We start from the raw sequence: 22,004 nt of genomic DNA on the forward strand, positions 1-22,004 counted from the left end.
TAATATAATTTCCTCCTAGTCCACCCTGGGTCTTATTTTAACTGCAGCTTCCTTGTAGTCCCTGGGTTTGTGAGGACCCTGTCCTAGCCTTTGCAGTTGCCTCTTGGGCCTCTGCTGTCTTCTCCTGTGGACCTCACGGGTTCCTGCTGGGCTCAGGGCAGCTGGTCCTTGATGCATCGTCCAGGTCTGGGAGGCGGGGCCCTGTCCCCCTGCCCAGGCCGGCCTCCTTCTCTGGGCCGTTCTTCTGTTGCAGCTGTCTCTAGCATGGGGCCGGGGCCTGGCCGGGGAGAGGGTGGCCTCTCAGCCCTTCATCTTCACAGTGCCCTGGGCCCTTGAGGCTGGCAGGCCCAGGGAGTGTCTTTGTGGTAGAGGTTACGCTTTATGCATAATATCAGTGCCCTCGTTTGCTACCTTCCTCATCAGATCTGACTATATCGGAGAGTTCTGGCACCTTCTCTGTTTCACAACTGTTCTATTCTTTTTGTCAAATGGGCCATCATTAGGAAATCTGTCAATTTTTTTCCAAGTGATGTTTTAAATCTTCTTTTTGTGTGTGTTGGTACACTTTTAAATGTATCCTGGCCAACTCTTTTGAGATTCAGAGTTGGTATGACTTCTGATAGCTGGGTCACAGCTGGTGGGAAGGCCCACATAAGCTAAGAGGGCGAAGTGTTCAGCGCCAGGTTTGGAGGGTTCCAGCACTTTCCGAGTTCCCTGGCAGAGCGCTGGGCTCGTGTGCAGGGAGACCCGCTTGCTCTCATTCATTTTTTTCCTGTTGCTGCCGACGCATGGCTGGTCCTGGGCACTGTTTACCCTGTGCTCTGTGCCTGGGTGGACGGTCTGGGGAGGGTGGGCAGTCTGGGGAGGGTGGGCAGTCTGTGCCTGGGTGGGCGGTCTGGGGAGGGTGGGCAGTCTGGCGGTGGAAACATGGACACACATCTGCTGAGCCCACGTCAAGGGAGCCTGTGGCGCAGCCGAGCGGCAGCAGCCTTGCCATCGCCAGCTTTCCCCGAGGAGAAAGGAGGTGACGCGGAGTGGACCTGGCGTTCACTGGGAGCCTGCAGCAGAGGAAGCAGGGACTCACCAGCTGGTCATTTCCTTGGGCTCCCAGCGGCCCCACCAGTGTCTCTTCTGAAATGGTGGCCTGGAGCCTCCCTGATGTCTGGGGGGTGGGGTGGTGGAGGGAGCCTGGGGAAGGGGAGAGCGGAGCTGCCTGGGGCTCCTGAGGCCAGGAAAGGTGTTCTTTGCAGTGCAGGAAGCACAGCTTCTGGGAGACTGCGGGCAGGAAAAGCCAGTATCCAGCAGCTCCACTTTCCTGGCAAGGAATGAAAGGAAAATGTGTTGAAATAAAAGGGAAGGATTTTTAGAAAGAGAACGAATTGGAAAAAAGTGATCGCCATTAGAACTCTTCCATTTAGGGAAGCCCACTGGAAAAGTCTGGAATAGTCTGGAATAGATCCCCTTCCCGGAACCTCTCCACCTCAGAGGGGCCCGCTGCCCTCTCCTCCTGCCCTCTTCGTGTCAGCATGCCCCCCACTCCAAGCAGGTATTTCTGGAGGGCCTTCTGTGTGTGGTAAGGGAAAGCTGGGTGGCCTCCGACCCGTGGGCCTGGTCAAGGACACCTTCGACTGCCCTGTCCCTCTCTGGACCATCTCCAGTGGGCACTTTTGCTTGTACTGTTTTGTATGTATGAGGTTTCCCCTCGTAACTGGCTATTGCTTCGTTCAGAATTTTGTGGATTTTTGGTCTATAATACTAGTGATCTTAGTCCTATCAGTAATACAGTTTTTTTTTTTTTGAAATGTAATTCATTCTAAGAAGAAAAGTTGAGGATGTGCCTATAAGCAATTATCTCAAGAGTAAGTTTTGAGAAGGCTACATTTTAAACTCCTCTAAAAACATTCTACATCTGGTTTGCATTTATGCGAAACAAAGTTATCAATAAATGATATTGTTTTGATTTAAAGCTATAAATTATTAGAAGAATTACATTTGTCTGTTACAGTATTTTCGAATTTTTTTTGACCCCACGGAATGGATGTGTGTCCTTAAAAAGTTACCGATTGGCTTGTTTTCCAGTAGGCGATTTCTCATAAATACCAAGAGAAGTTTCAAGTAGATACCACCTGCTCAGCCTTGGCTGAGGCTCCTCCTGCCCTGGGTGCTGCAGAGGGCACATGGTGGGAATTGTGTCCTGACAATTGGCTTCCTCTTCCTCGGTCTGCTTGGCAGCGTGAGCTGAGACTTGCTGACCACCTCCCATGACCAGTGGAGTGCCCCATGGGAATCCCCTGTTGAATGACGGGTCACAGGAAGCATGGCCCCGCGGCGGGGAGGCCTCTGTGTGGAGGAGAGCTGGCCTCAAGTTTCAGTGGTTCCCTTTCTCAGGGCTCCAGCTTCCCGCTCTGCAGAGTGGGTGTCCTGACAGTGTTAGTTTTCCTCCAGTACTTTTGTCTTCCAGAGAAGAAAATCACAGACTTGTTTTAAGTCATAATACTTTGAAATTTTCTTAAACTGAAAAAAATGTTCCCTCTGAATTACATATGAGAGGCTTGCTTTCCGTAATATAAAAAGAAGAAATGCAGGGCAGTGTTCAGAAATCCTTAAAATGTTGCTCTTCTTTTTTAAGCGTTTGTGGCCCTTAGGAAGAGCTCTATAAATGCGTGTCTTGCTCCCCAGGTGGGGACGACCTTTGCCCTCCGTGGCTGAGGCTGCCTGGGCTGGCCCTCTCTGTGCCAGTGGCCCACTTTCCCGAGGAGGCTTGGTGTGGTCCTATTTGGGGATCCGACCCGCAGCTGCACTGGCTGGTGACCTTGCTCTCTCTGCTGGTTTCCCACCTCATGTGAGGAAGCCAGCCTCAGGCAGAAGACATGAGGCCGTCCACAGTCGTTAGGCAGTGTGTGGTGACATTAGTTAGTGTTTAAGAAGCCACCAGTGCAGGTTACACCAGACTTAAATGCGGATGCATCTGTGTGGCCTGGCCAGCCTCTGAGGTTGTTCTCTGAATCACTTTGTTTTCATTGAGAAAGATTTCTGTGAGCTCCAGTGTCTTAGCCTGGGTGATGTGAGGACAGGTCACTTCATCTGGGAGGTGCCAGGAGGGACCGAGTGAAGCAGGAGTCACAGGCCCTAGGGGAACCCTGCAGGAGGGGAGCCATGAACATTGCCCATGGGGCAGTAAGGGCTGGGTCTGGCAGGACCCTCCCTGGGGACAGGGCAGCAGTGCTCCGTGCTTCCTGGTGCTTTTTGCTGGCAGGCCCGGTGGGCGTCACGGCCTGGCCAGCAGGGTGGACAGCAGGCAGTGGGGCCGGGTGTGCCCTGCGGCGGGATGCTGACTCCCTCAGCTGAGCTGGCCTTGGGAGGGACAGGTCGTCATCACTGGCACAGACCCCGGAAGAGGGCCAAGTGGAGGTGGCACCAAGCGCCAGAGCTCTTGCTCCTGACGGAACTCCAGAGCAGACGACACCATTTTCTTCCTCCCACTTGTGGAGTCTGAGGCATGTGACTCTTTAAAAGCCTTCATTAATTCTAAAATTTTTCTTGAGGACTTTATAATCCAAACAATTGCACTTCTTATTACATCTAAGGTTTTGAGACAGAATTATACTTAACGGAGGCAAGGCCTACTTCACTATCGATGAAAGGCTGATTTATATTCTGAATGCTGTTAGGCAAGAAAATTCACATTGGAAAAAGGGTTTTTGCCAAAGAATTTGGAGAAAGAAAAGGTTTTCTGATAAATCCTCAATTAGTGAGAATGTTCAATTGAACTAGAACATTCTATGCAGAGAGCACTCAAATTATCAAGGATTTCCACTGTTTTGATGCTTCTAGTCTTCAGCTTTTAAAAGCAATTATTCTAGACCTTGCATTGAAACCACAAGGGGAGTGTAGCTGTCCTTATGAGTCTGGCACAGATGGGATTTGGCTTAGTAAAATGTCTTTATGGCTGCATTTTTCTGGATCAGAAAATTATATAAAGCAAATGATTAAATTATTGTAATGGTTACCATATAGACTATTTTAAAATAAATACTGAAATAGCATATTTTATCAAAGCAAATATGTGCAATTATTGTCTCAGGACAGGGCTAGCTTTCCTGTGGGGTCCAGGTAGTGTCTTAGGCTCTGGGGGCCTTGTGTCTTCTGTGGCCTGCCACTGTATCAGGAGCACAGACAGTGCAGAGACAAATGACTCGTTAGGTGTGTTTCCACAAAATTGTACCAGAACAGCCACGGGCTGGCCCCTCCCTGGGTTAGAACACATTGTTTTTAACAGACACAGATTTCTCCCTTGGGGACTTTGGGGAGCCACTGTATGTCAGTGGAAAGAGGTCCCATCACCAAGGTCACCCAGTCTGGGATGTGGGCCCAGCCAACCACTGTGACGTCAGCCCTCTTGTCCAGGTGCCACCTTGTATGGGGCACAGTGCTCTGCCCCACATTAACTTCCCTGGGGAGCCAGAAGGGCCACATTTCGATGAAACAGGAATTGTAGGTTTTCACATAGGATTTATGTCACTGATTTTCATGGTTCTTAGAGTTTTATGGTCCTGAGTCTCTGTTTACAGACAGAAAGCAAGGGACTCCAGTACAAACACGTGCCTGTCCCTAAGAACTCTGTGGTGCAGGTGGCACATCTTCTGGAAGGACACTGCAAGTGTTTTTGTGCGGCGGAACTGGATGGGGGAGAGGGCATCACTGTATCCTTTTTTGGGGGAAATCACATCCATGTCCACCGAGGTTGCTGGGATCTTGCTCCATGGCTGATGTCTCTGTTTTTCATCCTGGCCGTGTCGTCGAGGCCCCAGTGCAGGTCTGGGTAGTACACCGTTGCTTGTTACTGGGCCATGTCAGGGAAGTTACAGCAGGCCGCACCCGTAGTATGTGTGCCGCTTCTAATAATATGTACCATAGTTACGGTACCTTGCTGGGGGGTCATGGCTGTGTTGGGAGGAGCAGGAGGAAAACCATTGGCAGTTCTGCTCGCTGGCGTGATGCTAGGGTGAAGTCCTGCCAAGGGAGACTCTGCGCCCCATCCTGTGGGGGCTCTTCAGATGGGCGAAGCTGCAGCAGGAGGCCACGTGGACAAAGGTTACTCTAAAGGAATCCGTTCCTTAGAGATGGATTTGCCTGACATTAGGTCAGCCAGCCCCGCGTTTCTACTTTTGTAATGTAAAATTTTACCTTGAACTAACATGATAATTCTGCATGTTGGGGACATGTGCCATTTCTGTGTGTGACTTTGTGGGATGATTCTTTCAAGCTAATTGTCATCCATTGCCTCACCTGCTCAGCAGTTGTTCATGGTGGGAATATAAAAAATCTAGGTAGAGCAACTTTGAAATACACATTGTTGTTAAATACGGTCTCTGCTATGCAGATCTCTAAGGCCCAGTCCTCCTGCCCAGTGAAATCTTGTAGACTTTGATTAACATTTTCCCTGTCCCTTTACCCCAACCTGCAGCCCCTGGTGACCACCCTTCTGCTCTTTTCTTCTGTCATCTTGACTTTTTAGGCTTTCACATGGAAGTGGAGCCTGTGGCGTGAGTCTTTCTGGCCTGCGTATTTCACTCACCTCCTTTCCTTCCCCTCACTGTCCTCTCGTTTCCAAGAGAAGAAAGGCATGCGTCTCTTCTACCCAGAATCCCCTACGGCTCCTTGCCCCAGGGTCTCAAAATCTCTGGGGATCTGAGAAGCTTTGAATCTGAGGGAGGGGCCAGGGACAGCCCAGCAGGTAGACTTCATTTCACACTCACAGGCTCATGGAGAGATTCTGTGTCTTCATCCCCGTTGACACACCCATCGACACACTCACACCTCCATCCGTCCGTCTTTCCACCCTCCCACCTACCTGTCTATCTAGAATCACAATTCAGAAATGAGCAGCAGTCACAGGGATGCAAGTGAGAATATGTGTTTAAACTATGAAATAACCTTCAGACAGAGCCTAGGACTGATTCAGCATTTGGCTCAGCAGTGAAGATTGGCTTTCCTGGAAGGTTGTGTGGTAGAAAGAAAGACGACCCACTGAATGAGCTTTTCCTTAGCTCCAAGGTTTTGACAAAAATAGGCCCAAGGCATATTCGCTATAAAAATATATGGGAACACGTATCATTTGCAACTACGTAAACTCACAATAAATTTTTTCTAGGTGAACTTAAAAATGTGTGATCGGGTACTTTTTTTTTTTTTTTTTTGAGGTATGCCGCAGAAGAGTAAATGATGTGAAAGGTGCCTCAACTCTGAATCCCCAGACTGCGTATAAGTCAGCTCCCAGGCCGGCTGGCATTCTCCTTCCTGGGGGTATCTGAAAGTCACAAGGCTGGAGGAGGAGAGCCAGCAGGTGTGATTTGGCTTTTGAGATTTGGCTGACAGGTCTCCTTAGCAAGACCAAAGAGGACTATGGGTGCTTCCCCTCCTCCTGCTTCCAGGCAGGGAATGCCACTGACTGATCATCTGAGACTGGGCCCACCCAGGGCTTTGCCTCTCCCGTGTCTCTGTAACTGTGTTCTGCTTGTTTTAATGTCCGTATTTGTGTGGCAGTCTCCCGCAGCAGAATTCAGTGCAGTGAATGTGTTTAAGTGCCTCGTAGGGGGACGGTTGTGGACCAGTCGGTGTTGTGACCTCAGCAAGCCTATATTATGGAGTCAAAGTGACCAAAGCAAGTACAGTGCTCTGGACACTCATGTAGGGTGCTGCAGCCACCTGGGGCATTGACAGCATTTCCCTGAGTCAAGCAGTGTGGGTGGGGACATGTTTTCTGGTGCAGGGAGCCACATGTGAGACCTGAAGAAGGGGACTTGAGAGGCACACAGTTGAATCCAGGTGTGGCAGGTGAGGACGGCAGCCTCGTTGGCATGCTGCATTTGCAGAGTCAAAGCAGTAAGTCATGTTCCCCGCAGATGAGCAGATTCATTCAGGACCACGTGCCCTCTTGGTGGACCGAGGGAATGGAATGCATCTGAGAGTGTGCCTGGGATGCTCGAGGTTGGTGTCCTGGAGGAGAGGCTGTGGGTGCTGTCCTCCAGGGGACACATCAGCTGGAGAGTTAAGAGGGATGATAATACGCTCTCCAGACAGGGAGAGATTTTCTGTTTTAAAGAATTGTTTTGTATTATTTTTCTTATTTGGTTCTTACAACAGTCCACAGAGGATGAATGGTAATAACGTGTGGCTCAGAAGCAGACTGAGTCTAGTGCTGAAGGCAGGGCGGCAGGACTGCGTGCTCCTGTGCTCATAGGTGGCAGGAGTCTCTGTGGTGGCATGGGGGACGAGCTCCCATCAAGACCAGGCTAATCATGCCGTGCAGGTGAGCGTGCGCAGCCTGTGCCTCCCAGGCCGAGGCCGAACCCTCCCGGGTATACAGCGTTTCCCAGAGTACTAGAGTGTAACTTTAGGTCACTGCATTCATTGAGTTATTTACATATAGACCTTTTAAAAATGTGTGATGCTTTTCTTAAATATGGTATTGCGAGTCTGATATTCTGCCTTTTTACTTTATGAGCATCAATTATTCTTTTTTATAATCTAGAAATGCCTTTGAATCTGCCAGCGTAATTAATAACCTCAGGTTGTTGTTAGGCATTCTTGTTGACTTTTCTTGGGATTTTCCAAGGTTTGCCAGGCATCAGCCCCACGTGCCTCTGGGAGAGCCAGCTCCTCCCTCTGCTGCAGGCTGCCTGCCACCCTGCTGTCTGGTGAGCAGGTGACCAGAGGCTGGGCAGCTGCTAGCTAGTTTGAACATGGCAGGGAGCCGAGGGCCTGCTACAGGTGTCGCCACTTTCTGACAGCTCTGCTGACAACGTGGACAGCGGATCAGTGATATTAGAAGCATGGTATTTGTTTTTCTTGTGAGTATTGGGAATGTGTCCCTGTAGCAATCAGTACCAAGTTATTGTGCTCACAGGATGACTCGCCTTAGTCCTGCTGATTATATGAGCCGTCTTGATAAGTAATTTTATAACCATCTGTGTTGACTTACATCCGAATCCTGTAGCAACAGTGCTGCATTGTCACACTCACTCGACATCCAGATAGGGTGTGGGGTAGTTTCGGCTCTGTAGAACAGGATGCTCTGGCCAAAAGGTGGAGGGAGGAAAGCCATAGTGGTTCTTATAGCCACAACGATGCCCAGAACTCGGCTTCCTGCTTGCTTAGCTTTTGTGTTCTTCACCTCTTCCTCAAGCTTAAGTATAAATGGTTTCCTTCCCAATTAGGAGATTCCTCCAGTCAAACTGAAAATTTGGTGGTCTTGTTAACAAAGTAACATGAAATCTTTGCTTGTAAACCTTTATAGATCTAGAGTAGTAAGATGTGCTAGTTCAGCATGTTGTTTGGTGGAATAAAAAAAAGTGTGGTTGGTGATATGTAAAGACCTTAATATTACACAAGTAATAATAGTACATAAATAGAAAAGCATGTGCTTTTAAATGGATTTTTTAAAAACTGATAAATGAAAACCATTATAACCTGTGATTTGAAAGACTTTTAGCCTCCAAAATACTTTAGCGTCTAGAAACTTCACATTAAGTGTGTTTCTCCTGCCCTAGTGGAAAAGAGGAATTTGCATGTAACTGGAAGCATGTCCATCCTTTTGGTGTTACATGGTACATGGATTGCTTTTTTTTCTTAATATTTTTCTAGTTGTAGAATGGACACAACACCTTTATTTTATCTATGTGGTGCTGAGGGTCAAACCCAGGGCCTCCTACATGCGAGACCCGCGCTCTACTGCTGAGTCCCAGCCCCAGCCCCACATGGGTTTCTTTTTATGTCTCCCTTCCTTTTTTAAACTGTATTAATTGCAGGTGAGACTTCTAACAGTCATGGCTTCCCATAAAAGTAAGATCAGTCTGTGTTTTCAAGTATGCAGTCAAGATGCTGGGTGGAAAACAAAGCTGAAGCCTGGTAATGGAGAGCGTTCACAGCCAGCGAGGTCAGGGGTGCAGTGGTCAGAACAGGACCCCTGGGTCAGGTGACTGGAGAGCACTACTGGACAGTGTGGAGTGGGCTCCAGGGCCACTCGCTTTCTAATCATTTCCCTAATCCCACATGTGCCTTCCACCCCACCCTCCCTTTCTGTTCTGGATAAAGACAAGTAATAAATACGAAAGTGCTTTGTAAACTGTAAAATTCAGCACAAATAGGATGCACTGTAGGGCACTGATACAAAATCTAGGGGACAGTTAACTGTCCTCATTGTTATGTAATATTTGGTGGAAATTTTATGTTCTAAGTTCTTAGAGACTCCAGTTCTCCTTTAGTGTGGTAGCTAATTTGCCGTTGTTGTTGAATATTCTATTTTAGATTGCTAGGTAGGAACTCAGAACATACCTTATTATGCAATGTGGGTGTTGTGTGGGCAACTTAACCTTGGGATGACGAACTCAACTTTTAGCAGCTTTGACTAGTATATATTTAAGTGATGAAGTTTAAGATTTCATACTATTTGCTTTTTAAAAATTGTACTTTTTGCATTTATATATACAGTAATGTGAGCAATATAAACTATAAAGATTACATGATCTATCTCAACAACCGGTGTTAATTAGATGACCTGCACCTGGAATGGGTGCGTTCTTTCTGAACTCAGCACAATGGAATAAAAGGTATAAGAAAATTAAACAATTTTTCTTTTAAAGCTAGATTTTCTTTGATAGGAAATGACTGACTCCTTCCTCCTCCTCCCTCTTCGTTAAAATCCATTTTCACTTAGCTTTTATTTGCATTGAGTTTGGACCCCTTCTGTGCTTAATCAGAATTGTAACCTGGAAATAAAAGAGAGGGTGGCTGTGCTGCTTAATAGAAAGGTTTCCAAACCGAAAGGGTTAACTGCTTCTCTCTGAGCAAACAGTGTAGGCTTTCCACTTGGACCTTTCACAGAAGAGTATTAGAATCTGATTAGATAGCATTTGGAGTTGGCCCCTTTCACCCAGCACAAAGAAATCCTGACCCATTTTTAAAAAGAGATATTATTGACAGCAAGTGAAGGGCTGGATGGAGGAAATGAGATGGGGATGGAATAGAAACCTAAGGGGAAGTAGGAGTGTAGAGAATAATTGCTAAAATGCATTTTCTTATTTCCAGGGGTAGGAGACGGGGCACGTTTTTAGAAATTAACTTTTGGCTGTGTGGTAATTCTTGGCAGATTTTGCCCTCTGCTCTGGCATGCTGCCTGTATTGTAAGTATCATTTGCAGAGAGTTCTCTGAGGGCTCTGTGAAGGCTCTAGCTCAGATCTGGAGGACTGTGGCCAGCTCAGGTCTGGGCTGCTGCACTCCCTCCTGTGCCCTTTCCCAGCCCTTGGATAGGAAGCCTTGCTGTGCCCAGCCTCTTGCAGACCACGAGAAGCCATGCCTGGGAACAAGGGGGCTTCCTGGGTCTTTGTGATCCTGGGGTGCTGCTGACATGGGATGGTGCTCCGGAAGGTGTTCGGTGGACATCGCTGAGTGTGTAGTTTTCCTCTTCATGGCTGCCATGTGTGGGCAGTTTTCCAGGCCTGTGAGTGTCCCTCACAGGGACAGAAAGCTCAGGTCACACACACACACAAACAGGCATGTGGCCAGGACAGTGCTTGCATGCTACTGGCGTGTTGGTCTGGTCATGACACATGGTCTGGACACATGGTCCAGAACACAGGGCCCGTGGGGGTGCAGCCACTCTCCCAGCAGAAAGGTGGGCAGTGCCCAGTGAGAGCCGCTGTAGCCACAGCTGTCATGGTGGAGGCAGGTGATCCTCTCTAGCCTGGGTCTCGGTGGGCACTCTTGGCCGTCCTGCAGAGAGTGCTGGCTGAGTGCCTGCCCCGTCACAGGAGGGCCCAGATCCCAGCAGCAGCTTGCACCTGGCCCCGCCCCACACTGTCTGTGAGAAATCAGGGGGAAGCTTCTTTTTGCCTCAGTCACCTCCTCTATAAAATGGAATAAAGATGATGGTCCCTTTTCCTGGGGCTTTGGGAGGATTAAAGTTGCTGAGCAATAGGAAGGTCACCAGCTGTCCCTGTGGGTCCCAGCAGGCCTCTGGGAGGCAGGTGCTGGTTCTCCCCCTTTCTGTGACAGACACCGTTATTGGTTCTGAGGTATCAGGAGGCTTCCTATGGGAGGAGAAGGGTTTGTGAGGCAGGCAGTCAGAACAGTGGGCAGAATGAGGCCCAGTTAAAGTGCACCCCCCCCCTTCCCCCTGTTCCTTCTTCACAGTTGGGATCCTGCAGGTGTGTGAAGGGTGGTCCAGTCTCTGCAGGATAATTGCCTGCAGGACGGCTGGCCTCTTCTGGTGGTCAGGCTGCAGGTTCTGTGGGAAGCTGAGGGGACAGACAGCTGCTGTTCTGTGACTTACAGGACCCTGGAGGAACATGTGGAATGCCAGGTTTCCTGTCAGGCTGGTTTTGAGCAAGTGTGAAGATTTTCCAAAAAGCTGTCAATTAGGACAAGATCAGAGTGCTCCTTTTTTAGTAAGGACTATTTAATCTTCAAAATTCCATATCAGTAGGAAGACTATGGATCTCATAAACCTAAGTGAAAAATTATTCCTTTTGAGTTTGGTCCTCATAAGAGTCGTTGGAGCTTTGTTGAGAGGGCTGTGTGTGAAAGTGTCCTTTTCAAGCCGTCGGGGAACTAGCTTCTGTGTTTGCTATGGGGTGAGCATATGCAGTCTGTCTCCCGTGGCTAATCTTGATCCAAGTACAAGAAATTCAGGATGAACAACATGCATGACATGCCCTAAGTAAGCAGGAGAATACGAAGGTCGGAGTCAGTAGAGAAATGAAGCGGGGCTCAGGAACTTCCTAGAGGTCACGGAATGGCTCAGGGCACACTGAAATGCTTACAGAAAGATAGCACTCAGCTTTCCATATTTACAGTTATTGGGAGTGTTTCTTTTTGAATCACTACTTATAGGAGAGTTTGCCTAATTGTGCAGTATCTCACATTTTCTTATTAAGAAAATAGATTGTTTTCCATTGAATTAAATGATGATATTTCTACCTCTTTCTTTTTGATTCATAATGTTTCCTTAAATGGTTACTTAGGACACCTTCTTTCTTGTAATTCCCTGAATTATGTTTCTTCTTTTTTTCTAATATTTATTTTTTAGTTTTAGGTGGACACAATATTTTTATTTTATTTTTATGTGGTGTTGAGGATTGAACCCGGTGCCTCACACATGCTAGGCAAGCACTCTGCCTCTGAATCACAACCCCAGCCCCTACACCAAGTTCTTTCTCAAGAAATCCCACACACAGAGCAAACAACCCAGGACACCTCACACATGCAAATGACTTCCAGCAGGCTGGGCTGCTGGTGCCTTCAGACCACCAGCCCAAGAAATCCAGATTTACAGTATTGATCCTGGGCAGTGGGTCTCAAATGTGCTGCCTGTAAATGCACAGATTCCGCACCCCACCCCAGACCTATTAAAACAGTGACTTGGAGGGTGGCCTGGCAGTCAGTGTCACCAGGACCTGATAATCCCTTTGGGAACCACCCAGGAGATTATTCACTTTAGAAAAAAAATAATTGTTAACACATAGGATTTTCTTTAATAGTGGACCCTGGGAGTCTGTTTGCCTTTGAATTCAGTTTATAAGGATTCAGCTTTATACTTGGTACATTGCTTCAGGAAAACACCTACTGTGGATAAAGAAGAATTTTTAAAACTAAAAGTAATCTAAGCTGTTCCTGTCCTCTAATACTCCTCAAGGGACTCCCCTCCCCTCCATGTCTTTTGGAGACATAAATGCTGGGTTTTCAGTGTTTGGTACTTGGCTTCATTTCCTTCTCTTGATGACTCCCTCTTCTCTCTTCTCTTCCAGGTGGGGTTTCCACTTTCTTCCTAGCCTGCAGCTTCTGTGGCTGACACAGTTGACCTGCAGCACAGGTTTTGTCATCTTTACTGGAGCTCCCCCCTGTGCAACTTTTGCTCTGACTGGTGCTGTTGGGTGCTCAGTGCCCTATCTCCTTCCCACTCCTCCACCACCCTGGCTGTGAACGTATCTCTCCCTGTCATTGGTGATGATCCTCTTCTTCACAGAGGACCCCACCTCTCAATCCTCCCACATGGCTCTCTGTGCAGAATGGTTCTAGCATGGAGACCCTGCTTCTGAGTGACAGAGCTAGCTTCATGGAGAGGTCCTGCTTGTGGCCCCTTATTCCCAATTCTTAAATTTCCCCTGATGCTCTGAGGCTTCGAGAACGTAAAGCCTGTGTAGTGAGTGGCTTGGAGGCTGCCTCTCCCACGTGCATTAACCGGCTTAGAATCTGACCCAGATCAGGAGCTGTGTTTTCCTGCATGGTGACTTTCCTCCAGGAAGTGCATTGGCACCCTCCTGCAGGTGCTGTGAAGTGCTCCTTCCAGCACAGACCTGCTGACAATGCACAGGTGGGGGTGGTGGCTTCACCTTCCTGCTGGAGTAGGAGGATGTATGCAGGCTGGCATACATCTTACAGACACCTGACCAGAGGAGTGTCCTTAGCTGCTGGTCGGCATCCATACAGTCTCCTGTTTTGAGCTGATGTGCCCCAAGGGGCAACTTGTTTCTACATTTATCAATGCAGTTATCAGACACGACCGATCTTGTGATCTGATTTCTTTCCCTCAAAGGTTGTGTAATATAGGCAGAAATTCTCTGAAGATTTAGTGATGTCAGAGTCACAGTAAGTGCCACTGTCTTTCTTTGTCTTCAGTCTGAAATCTCAAGATTACTTTCAAATGCAAGGATGGTGATGAGCCATCTTCTGGCAGCTTCTGTTGACATGACAGTAAGATGCACAACCCAGTTATTTTCTTTAGGAGTGTCACTCTCACAGCATTTCATAATGATTCCCTGTCATCAAGAGTGTGTGCCGAAGAATTTCTGGGTGGAGAGAGAAGGTCCCATTGGTCTCTGAGCCTGGGTCATTCTGCATAGCTCTTCTTTGATAGATGCCACCAGGGTCTCATGCCTGAGCTTGCTGAGGACCCTTGAACTCATATTTCTTTCACTCTTCTTCAAAACCAGCACTTCTGGGACTCCCTGCTTATGAGGGGTGGCCTTTATCCCTGTGTCTCTGCAGTCTCAGTCTCTTGGTATCGATCTTTTTTTTTTTTTTTTAATTTTCAGTTCTGTCACTACCAGTTGAGTATTAGCAACTGTATTTTGGTGGTCCTTGTTTACTTCCAGTTTTACATGGTTAAGGGTATAAGTTTTCTGTAAGTCATGGTTTCTGCTTGATGTTTGTGAGATAAGTCATAGGTTGCACATATTTCTAGGTAATTACTAAGTTCTAACTTATTAGTACAATATTACTGTTTATTTATGGTTCTGTAACAATAAATTTGTAATATGACAAAAATGAGGCTGAGGTGTAGCTAAGCTACTCTGCAGCACAGCAAAAATAAAGTAAAACAAGACAATTTATATATGGAAATAGTAATGTATTACAATTAACAAATCTGATGCACACAATGTATCATTTCATTTTTGGAAGTAAATCATTGATTACAGTTTATTTTTATCCAAATTGTCCCATTCAGAAAATGCTAAGGGGATTAATATTTTTATGCCCCATTCCTATTCCCAGGTAGATATTAAGGATGATATGTACATTTATTTGGACGTAGTAATTTTTAAAAAGGTTTATTGTTAAATAATGCATATAGCAATTCTCACTGAAATTGATTATAGTCAATACAGGTGTTGTCATCAATCCTATTGTTTATAAATCATGGATTGAATCACAGGTCAAACTTGTAATTTAATATGTGATATTGAATAAGATTAGTCTATTTCCTCAAGTGTCATGAACAGAGATCAACTTGAGATGCCAAATAGTTGAGTTGAAATTGGACTTTCCTTCATTTTATCAAAAGTATGCAGTTAGTTGCCTTATACACTACCCGGGAACACAATAATTCCAATTATTTTTCATCCCGGACATATGGTTTATTGTTTAAAATAGGGTCTTAGCCTGGGCTTATCTGCAGGGGAGCAAAGGCAGAGCTCTGGACTGGAGGAGGGGAGGTCTCTGCCCAGCCGGCTCTTGAGAATTTTTGTTCTGCCCATTCATAGGAGATTTCCTCTACTCCTCCCCTTTTCTCCCCACAGGGCTCTGAGTGAGAAGAAAAGCCTTTGATCTTTTTCTTGGTAACTGTAATCATACTTTTGGAAGTTTCCACCTTCCCTTTATGTGTCTGTGCAACAGGATGCCAGGCGTGCCCTTCTCTGTGAGTTCACAGTTTAGACTCCCCTGAAGATGCCCTGCACCCCACCAGAGAGTGTCCCAGAGGCCAGAACCGGATGGTTCTACACCATACCAGAACCAGATGGTTCTACATCACACGTGTAGCATCATGTTAGTAAGTCTGAGTCGGATCTTGTTTGTAGGACTCCTTCAGATACCTGTAGGAGTTGGGAGCAGAAGTGTTTCAGGTTTGTGATGTTTTGAATCTTGAAATGTTTGCATGTTCATGATGACAACACTCTGGGGGTGGGTCCAAGTCTGCGCATTTCATAGGTACCTTCTTACATAGCCTGCAGACAGTTTCTTACATTTTTAGTGCACCTATGTTTTTACCACATCCTGTCACAAGGTCAGGTGTGCAGGATTCCACTGCGTCATATCAGTGCTCAGGAAGTTCAGGATTTTGGAGCAGTTCCCATTGGATTTCTGCATGAAGGGTGTTTAATTTGTACTTTTAATTGTATGGAATTACTAAAACCCACTTCCACACAACTACCATCTTCAATTGCATGCAGATCAGTGTTGAAAAAGTCATGCTTCTGTTCTCTGTCTTCATACTGAAGTTAGGAAGCTTTCAAGGAGTTTGAAGTGTTTGTTTCACGTGACGAGTGTTTCCTAATTGTGGATGAGATTTTCATATTGACAATGGTGTTTAATTGGAACCAGAATGAAACTAGTACAGTAAAAATGACTTAATATGATGTCAATTTATTCTTGTTAGTTTTTAATTGAAAGCAATTGCTACTCAGCTGATTAAAATTCTCTAGTGTGCTTTAATTAAAAAAAACCAAAAACTCATAACTCAAACTAGGCTAATTGAAAGTAGTTTTTAATATTCCTTTATGCTTTACTTGGACAGTTTATAAATGAATTTATATTTAATTAGGGAAACAAAAAAGTCTCCGTCACTCAAGTGACTTGCTTTCTGGCGGCTGAGTGCAGAGGGTGCTGTTTGAGGGCTGCCTGTGAGGAAAGGGCTGTGGAGCTCCTGCTTCACGGTGGGCAGCACTTTGGAATTCTCCCTTCCTGTCAGCACCTACCTTGTCTAACCAGAACAAAGAGTGCAGGTGGTGCAGTGGGCCCTCTGAAACCTGCCTCTCTGAGTTCTGGTTGGCTTGGGCTTCTGCCTGAGTTCATTGTCACTAGCCTCCGGCTGTGTCCTGTCCCCTCACATGGCACAGCCTGATTTTTCCACTCTTAGAAGCTCTTCAGAAGTTTCCCTCAACTCTTTGTCACTGTGTCCTCCCACACCATCTACCCACTCGCACATCAAAAGTCCTGAAATAGCATAAAGGCAGTTATCTCTCTATTAAAAAACAAGACTCAATAAAATTGTGATATTAGGGATTCTGACAAAACTGACAAGAATCTGGACTTTCGAAATACATGGGTGTGCTGTGCTCAGTTAATGAAAGGGTCTTTTTGATATCTAGATTATTCTTAATCTGGCATCTTGAAGTAATGCAGAACATTACTATTCATGTCACTGTGGAGAGAATTCTAGTAGCAAATCTCTTGTCTAGACCTTGTCTAGATTTATGTCAGCCTAGAGGTGTAGTGATATGCCCTTGAAGCACCACACTTTAGAAAATTAACCATTTTGGGTGGAAATCTTGTAAATTTTGTTTAAAATCCATGTATGCTACTCTGACTTCCAGACTAGAGCTGAGTGTTATCACTTTGCATTGTCCTCGTAGAGATAACTGACACCATGCATGCTTGCTTTATTATGGTGGGCTCCGTGCTAAAGCCTTGTGTCTGAAATCTTTTATTTAAACCTCGGTGTACCTCTGAAGGTAGTAATGACTGTTATCTCCACTAAGTATGTGAAGAAGATGTGTGTCAGAGAGGTCAGGTGGCATGGCCTGCCAGGATGCCTCTGCAGACCCAGGAGAGCCAGTCCTGGAGTGGCAGGCTGCACTCTTCCCTTCCTTTCTGATGGTCTAAGATGGTGATGACTGCGTGCTGATCTCTGGCATTCCACTGGTTAAAGATTGCTGTAATTCACAGCCATGTTCCTGTGAAGCTGACGTACCTTGGCATTCCTTGATACTCCAGGTAAGCATTGTCTTAGAATTGTGTGTAAAGCAAGAATAAATGGCTCTCAAGTGCAAGGTAGGCGGGCAGCTTGTTGATGAATGGCCTCAGCTGTGTGGATTGAACTTGGTGGCAGGTGTGGGGGCTTTTCAACTCCCTTCAGACTGTCCCTGACAGAGGTGCCTATCACAGAGTTCTAGAGAGAAGACGCACTAGAAGAGCAGATGCTTTCCAGCACTGTACCCCTGGATGTGTCAACAGCTCTCTTGCTGTGACACTCACTTGGATAGTTTCGGTCTGTCGGCAGCTGCAGGTGTCCCTCCTCCCTGCAAGCAGATGGGTATGGGGCTGCAGGATATCCCCAAAGCCTGGTCTTGCACCTGTGATTGGCATGATGCTGCAGAATCATGTCTCTTAAGGTAGTTTGCTTTTCCCAGGCAGCATTTGGACACATGGGCCCAGGTAGCATCAGGCAGCCTTCAGATGTGTGGGCCCAGGGAGCACCAGAGATCTTGCGTCCCCATGTGTGCTGGGAGAACTAACCCTGGCTGTGATTGTTGAACAGTGCCCCTGAGGGAAAATCATGTAGGACAAAAGGCATCATTAATAGTAAACACATTTCTAAAAGCCTCTGATCATTTACTTTGTGAAACTTCAACAAATAATGATACCATGTCTATTTGAAAATGTATATATATATATATATATATATATATATATATATATATATATATATATAACAATAAAGGGTCCTTCTCCTTGGGCTTCTAAGCAAAACCTCCCGTGAAGCCCAAGGCTGCTGTATGCTTTTTGATCCAGTGGGAGTCACCTGTTAGGGCCTGTTAGGAGACACACTTTAGAGAAGAGGCACTGTGCACCATCCCCGCGGTCGCCAGGTCTCTGCTGGCCAGTCCGCCACACTGCTGCAGGTGTTCCTACCTTCTCAGCTTCTAGAGCCCTGGACACAGCTCCACAGGTCTAGGTGGGGACACGCGCCAATCTGTTCCTAAGATGGGACCCTTCTGGGATGGCCCCTGTGTGAGCACCCCTTCCCCTGCTGGGCCTTGGTAATCACAGTGACCAGCACCAAAGGAGGAAGCCAGCAAGTGCCTTTTAATTTCTCTCTTAACCCTCAATGATAACAAACTCTTCTTAAAAAATTAGTAGTATTAGCCATAGTATTTTACATAGGTATAAAGGTTGGATAAGTGATTTCTGTCTAGAATAAATTTATTACCTTCTTTCAAAAAATTGTATAGTTCAAATATTTTCTTTCTTTGGTGAGTTACTAAAAATCTGTTACTTGAATAGTTATTTCCTGTATTTTAAAATTATTAACTCAGAACATTTTCAGTAAGACTACATTTAGCAAGATTTATTTGAATTTTATTTTATAGTTGAGATGGATAATCTGCACATTTTCTACAGTGAAACCTAAGAGGATGGCTGTATTTAGAGAACAGAGATCTTGCATGTGGAACCATCAGCTCCCTATGCATCTGCTCAGTGTTCATTTTGGACTTCTGTGTAGTTCCAGGACAGTCCTTTGTGGTCTCAGTGACCCTTCACTGTGAGGAAGAGCTAAGAACTGACCTTCAGTTATGCATTTGATGCAGCAACTGTTCCCTCTCCTTTAGTGGCTTCCCTGCCTGAGCCTGCTTCCTCTCCAGCTGCTCTGTGTCCTTTGCTGGCTTCTCCTCGTGGTGCCCTCTAGATGTCCAGAGGCTGCAGGGCCCAGGCACCTGCTCACTCAGTCCTGTAGCTTTCAACTCTCAGTTGGTAGCTGGCAAATTCATCTGCAAGTGTTCTCGTGCCCTGAACTCAGGGCCCATATTTAACTGTTTATTCAGTATTTTCATTTAAAGATAGATATCTCAAACTTGTTCAGAACCAGATTCTAAGCTTCCACTCTCAACTTGTTTCTTGCCTTACTCTGACACCCCTGTCCTCGCGGTTGCTCGGGGCCATGTGTTCCAGGTCATCCTTGACTCTACCTTGTCTCACATCCTGTCGACCCCACCATCTTCAGCCGGTTTCCACCTGCACTGCCTGGGCCCACTGGGTCTCCCAGCTTCCCCCTGCTCTCTGGCAGTCTGTGCCCACACAGTAGCAAGGGGGGGGAGACTTGAGTGCCCGGGTCAGGTCCAGAGTCCTCACTGCTCCCCGGAGGCCTCCTTTCTCTCTCCAGCGCCAGCACCTTCTCCTAGGCCAAGTGCACGGTTCTCTGTGCTCGTGGAGCAAACCAGGCACACGCCTCCTCAGAGCCTCTGCGCACATGGGATTCTGCTGCAGCCTGTCTCTGTCAGAGACACACACCTAGACCGGCTCCGCGAAGAGAGGTCTCTCCTCCTGCTTATCACTCCACACCACTTACTGGACGTTATTTTTCTTCATAGCACTTTGGATCATGTGACAAATATTTGTCACTTTATCCTTTACTGTCGGTCTCTAAGCTCCCCGAGGCAGGAACTTGGTTTGTTTCGGTCGCTGTTGTGTTTCCAGTGGCTGCAGCAGTGCCCAGCACAGAGCAGGTGCTCCCTGGACTTTCTCAGAATGGTCTGTGGCATCATTGATCCATTTGTCAAGTTTGGATTTAAAGCTCCTAAAGGTGTCATCAGCTTCAACTCTTCGAGGCTGGAATTCTGAACTGGATGTAGTTTATGTTAGAATTTCAAGTTTTGGGAGGGCATAGGAAAGGGAAAAAAAAAAACAAACAAACATTTAGAAATACTATAAGAGATGTGCATGTCAAGTCAGAGTGGGGGAAGTTTATTAAAAAAGTTTTCTCTTGAAATTCCTACCATTGCTTGTTATTTGATAAGAGAATGTGTGAGTCAACTTAGAAAATAAAGAATTTACTCAGATGGAAATGTCTGAATCTGGAATTGACCAGAAGCAGCAAGTGTCTTATGCAGAGGTCAGATGCCGAGGGAGACACCAGATGCAGGAGAGTGGGCCAGGGTCCTGGGCCTGCTGCAGCCAGATCCTGGCCAGAAGAGGGACAGGTCTTGTGAGAAATGGTCCAGAGATGAATGAATCACTCCAAGGCTGACCCGTATGGTGGTACGGAAGAAGGGACGTTGAAGGGCAGTCCAGGATAGGAGCAGGACTTGGTGACTCACTCTTACCACGGTTGAGCTTCAGGTGAGGAGGCAGCAGGGAGCTCTGGACTTCTGGAAGATGAGCAGGCAGAGGAGCAGGAGGGCAGCTCAGGAGACCATGTGAGAAAGGAGAACTTTTTGAGTGATAAGAATAGATACATGTTTCAGAGGCCCCGAGAATAAGAACTTCGAGGGAGGGACCTGGGGAAGTTGCCGCACTTGGAGCCACTAAGAAGAGTGTTTCTGTAAGAAGTGTTGTGGGCGCAGGGCGGTGCCCCAGATGGAGGCTCACCCTGGGTCCTGCACTTGGAGCCCAGTGGTGCCTCTGGCCTCTGGAGGTGTCCTCTTCCCCCGGCACTCCCTTCTTTCTTCAAGTGAGCTTAAAGTCTGTTAGATTTTGTACCACTTTTAGGAGTTCATGCTCATATGTGCTCCCTTCATTGCATTCTGGGCTTTGGTTTTTGGAGGATTTACTTCTCTGGTTTCTTTTTCTTCTCCCACTTTTTCTCTGTCAGGAATTCCTTTGCCATGGGTTAAAAGGCATCAAACAAGATAGCATCTCTTGGCATCTGAGCTGATCTTAAAGAAGTCTCTTTCCTATGAGGGTTTCTTTCTAGCATGAACTTTTTGATGTGACTGCACTGTGTGTGTGTGTGTGTGTGCGCGCGCGCGCATGTGTGAATGATAAGGGTTTTGGAGGACGGAGAGGAAGTGTATTAGTCAGGGTTCACCAGGGAAACAAAAGAACCACGCAGAACCAGTTGTAGACACACATACACACACACACACTCTCATACACACACACACACGCATGCACCCCCGCCTAGGGCCTGGCTTGTGTGACTGTGGAGGCTGGCAAGTCTGGAATGTGAAGGCAGGCTGCCAGGCTGGGCATTCAGGTAGGAGTTGGTGCTGCAGCCTCGAGCTGGACTGTGCAGAGTGGCAGGCTGGTAGCTCCAGCGGGGTTTCTTCAGTGTTTCTGTTCGGGGAAGAATTCTTAATTGGAGGGAACCTCTGTGTGCTACTAAGGCCTTCAGCTGATTGGATGAGGCTCACCACAGCATGGAGGGTACTCAAAATGGAATGGTTAAAATGTTAATCATGTTTAAAAATCACCTTCACAGCAACATGGAACCTGGTGTTCAGTTAGACAGCTGGGCATTGTGGCCTAGCTGAGTTGACACACATGACATTAGCCATTGTGAGAAGAAAGGAAACAGTTTTGGAAAACCATCTATCTTTGTCAATCTCATGAGTTTCTTTACTGACGATTTTGATCAAAAACAACCTGTGGATCCTGCTTTGAAAGGAAAAAAGGAGCTTTCAATTCTAGAAAGGAAAGATTTTGAGTTTCTGACTTTTATTTCATAAGCACAGAACCAGTTTTCTAACCACTGTGAGGACCCTGGCTCCTTTTTAACATTACATGAGGATTTACCAAACATCAATTAAAAATGGAGTCCAGATTCTGGGCTTTTCTGTGATACTTGCTTCCAGTGAAGATGCATCTTCTGTTTTTGGGTAGCTCCCATCACACCTGGTATGGTCTTTTATTTGGACATTCTATCCTGTGACCTTGACTGCTCTGCTCACCCCTAGACCATTTCCTGGGCTGTTTGAGTTTCCTACAGCTTCCTAGTGGTGGCCCTCAG

At 46.7% G+C, this 22,004-nt stretch overlaps 1 protein-coding gene across 7 annotated transcripts in view; it reads left to right on the top strand.

Moving 5' to 3' along the window:
* Positions 1 to 22,004, top strand: part of Pde10a (phosphodiesterase 10A) — a 534,453-nt gene that overhangs the window by 277,991 nt on the left and 234,458 nt on the right. The window lies entirely within an intron of this gene.

This window comes from Marmota monax, unplaced genomic scaffold, assembly GCF_021218885.2.
Source record: "Marmota monax isolate L192 unplaced genomic scaffold, Marmota_monax_Labrador192_F-V1.1 WCK01_AAM20220418_F8-fsc00083, whole genome shotgun sequence".
NCBI lineage: Eukaryota > Metazoa > Chordata > Mammalia > Rodentia > Sciuridae > Marmota > Marmota monax.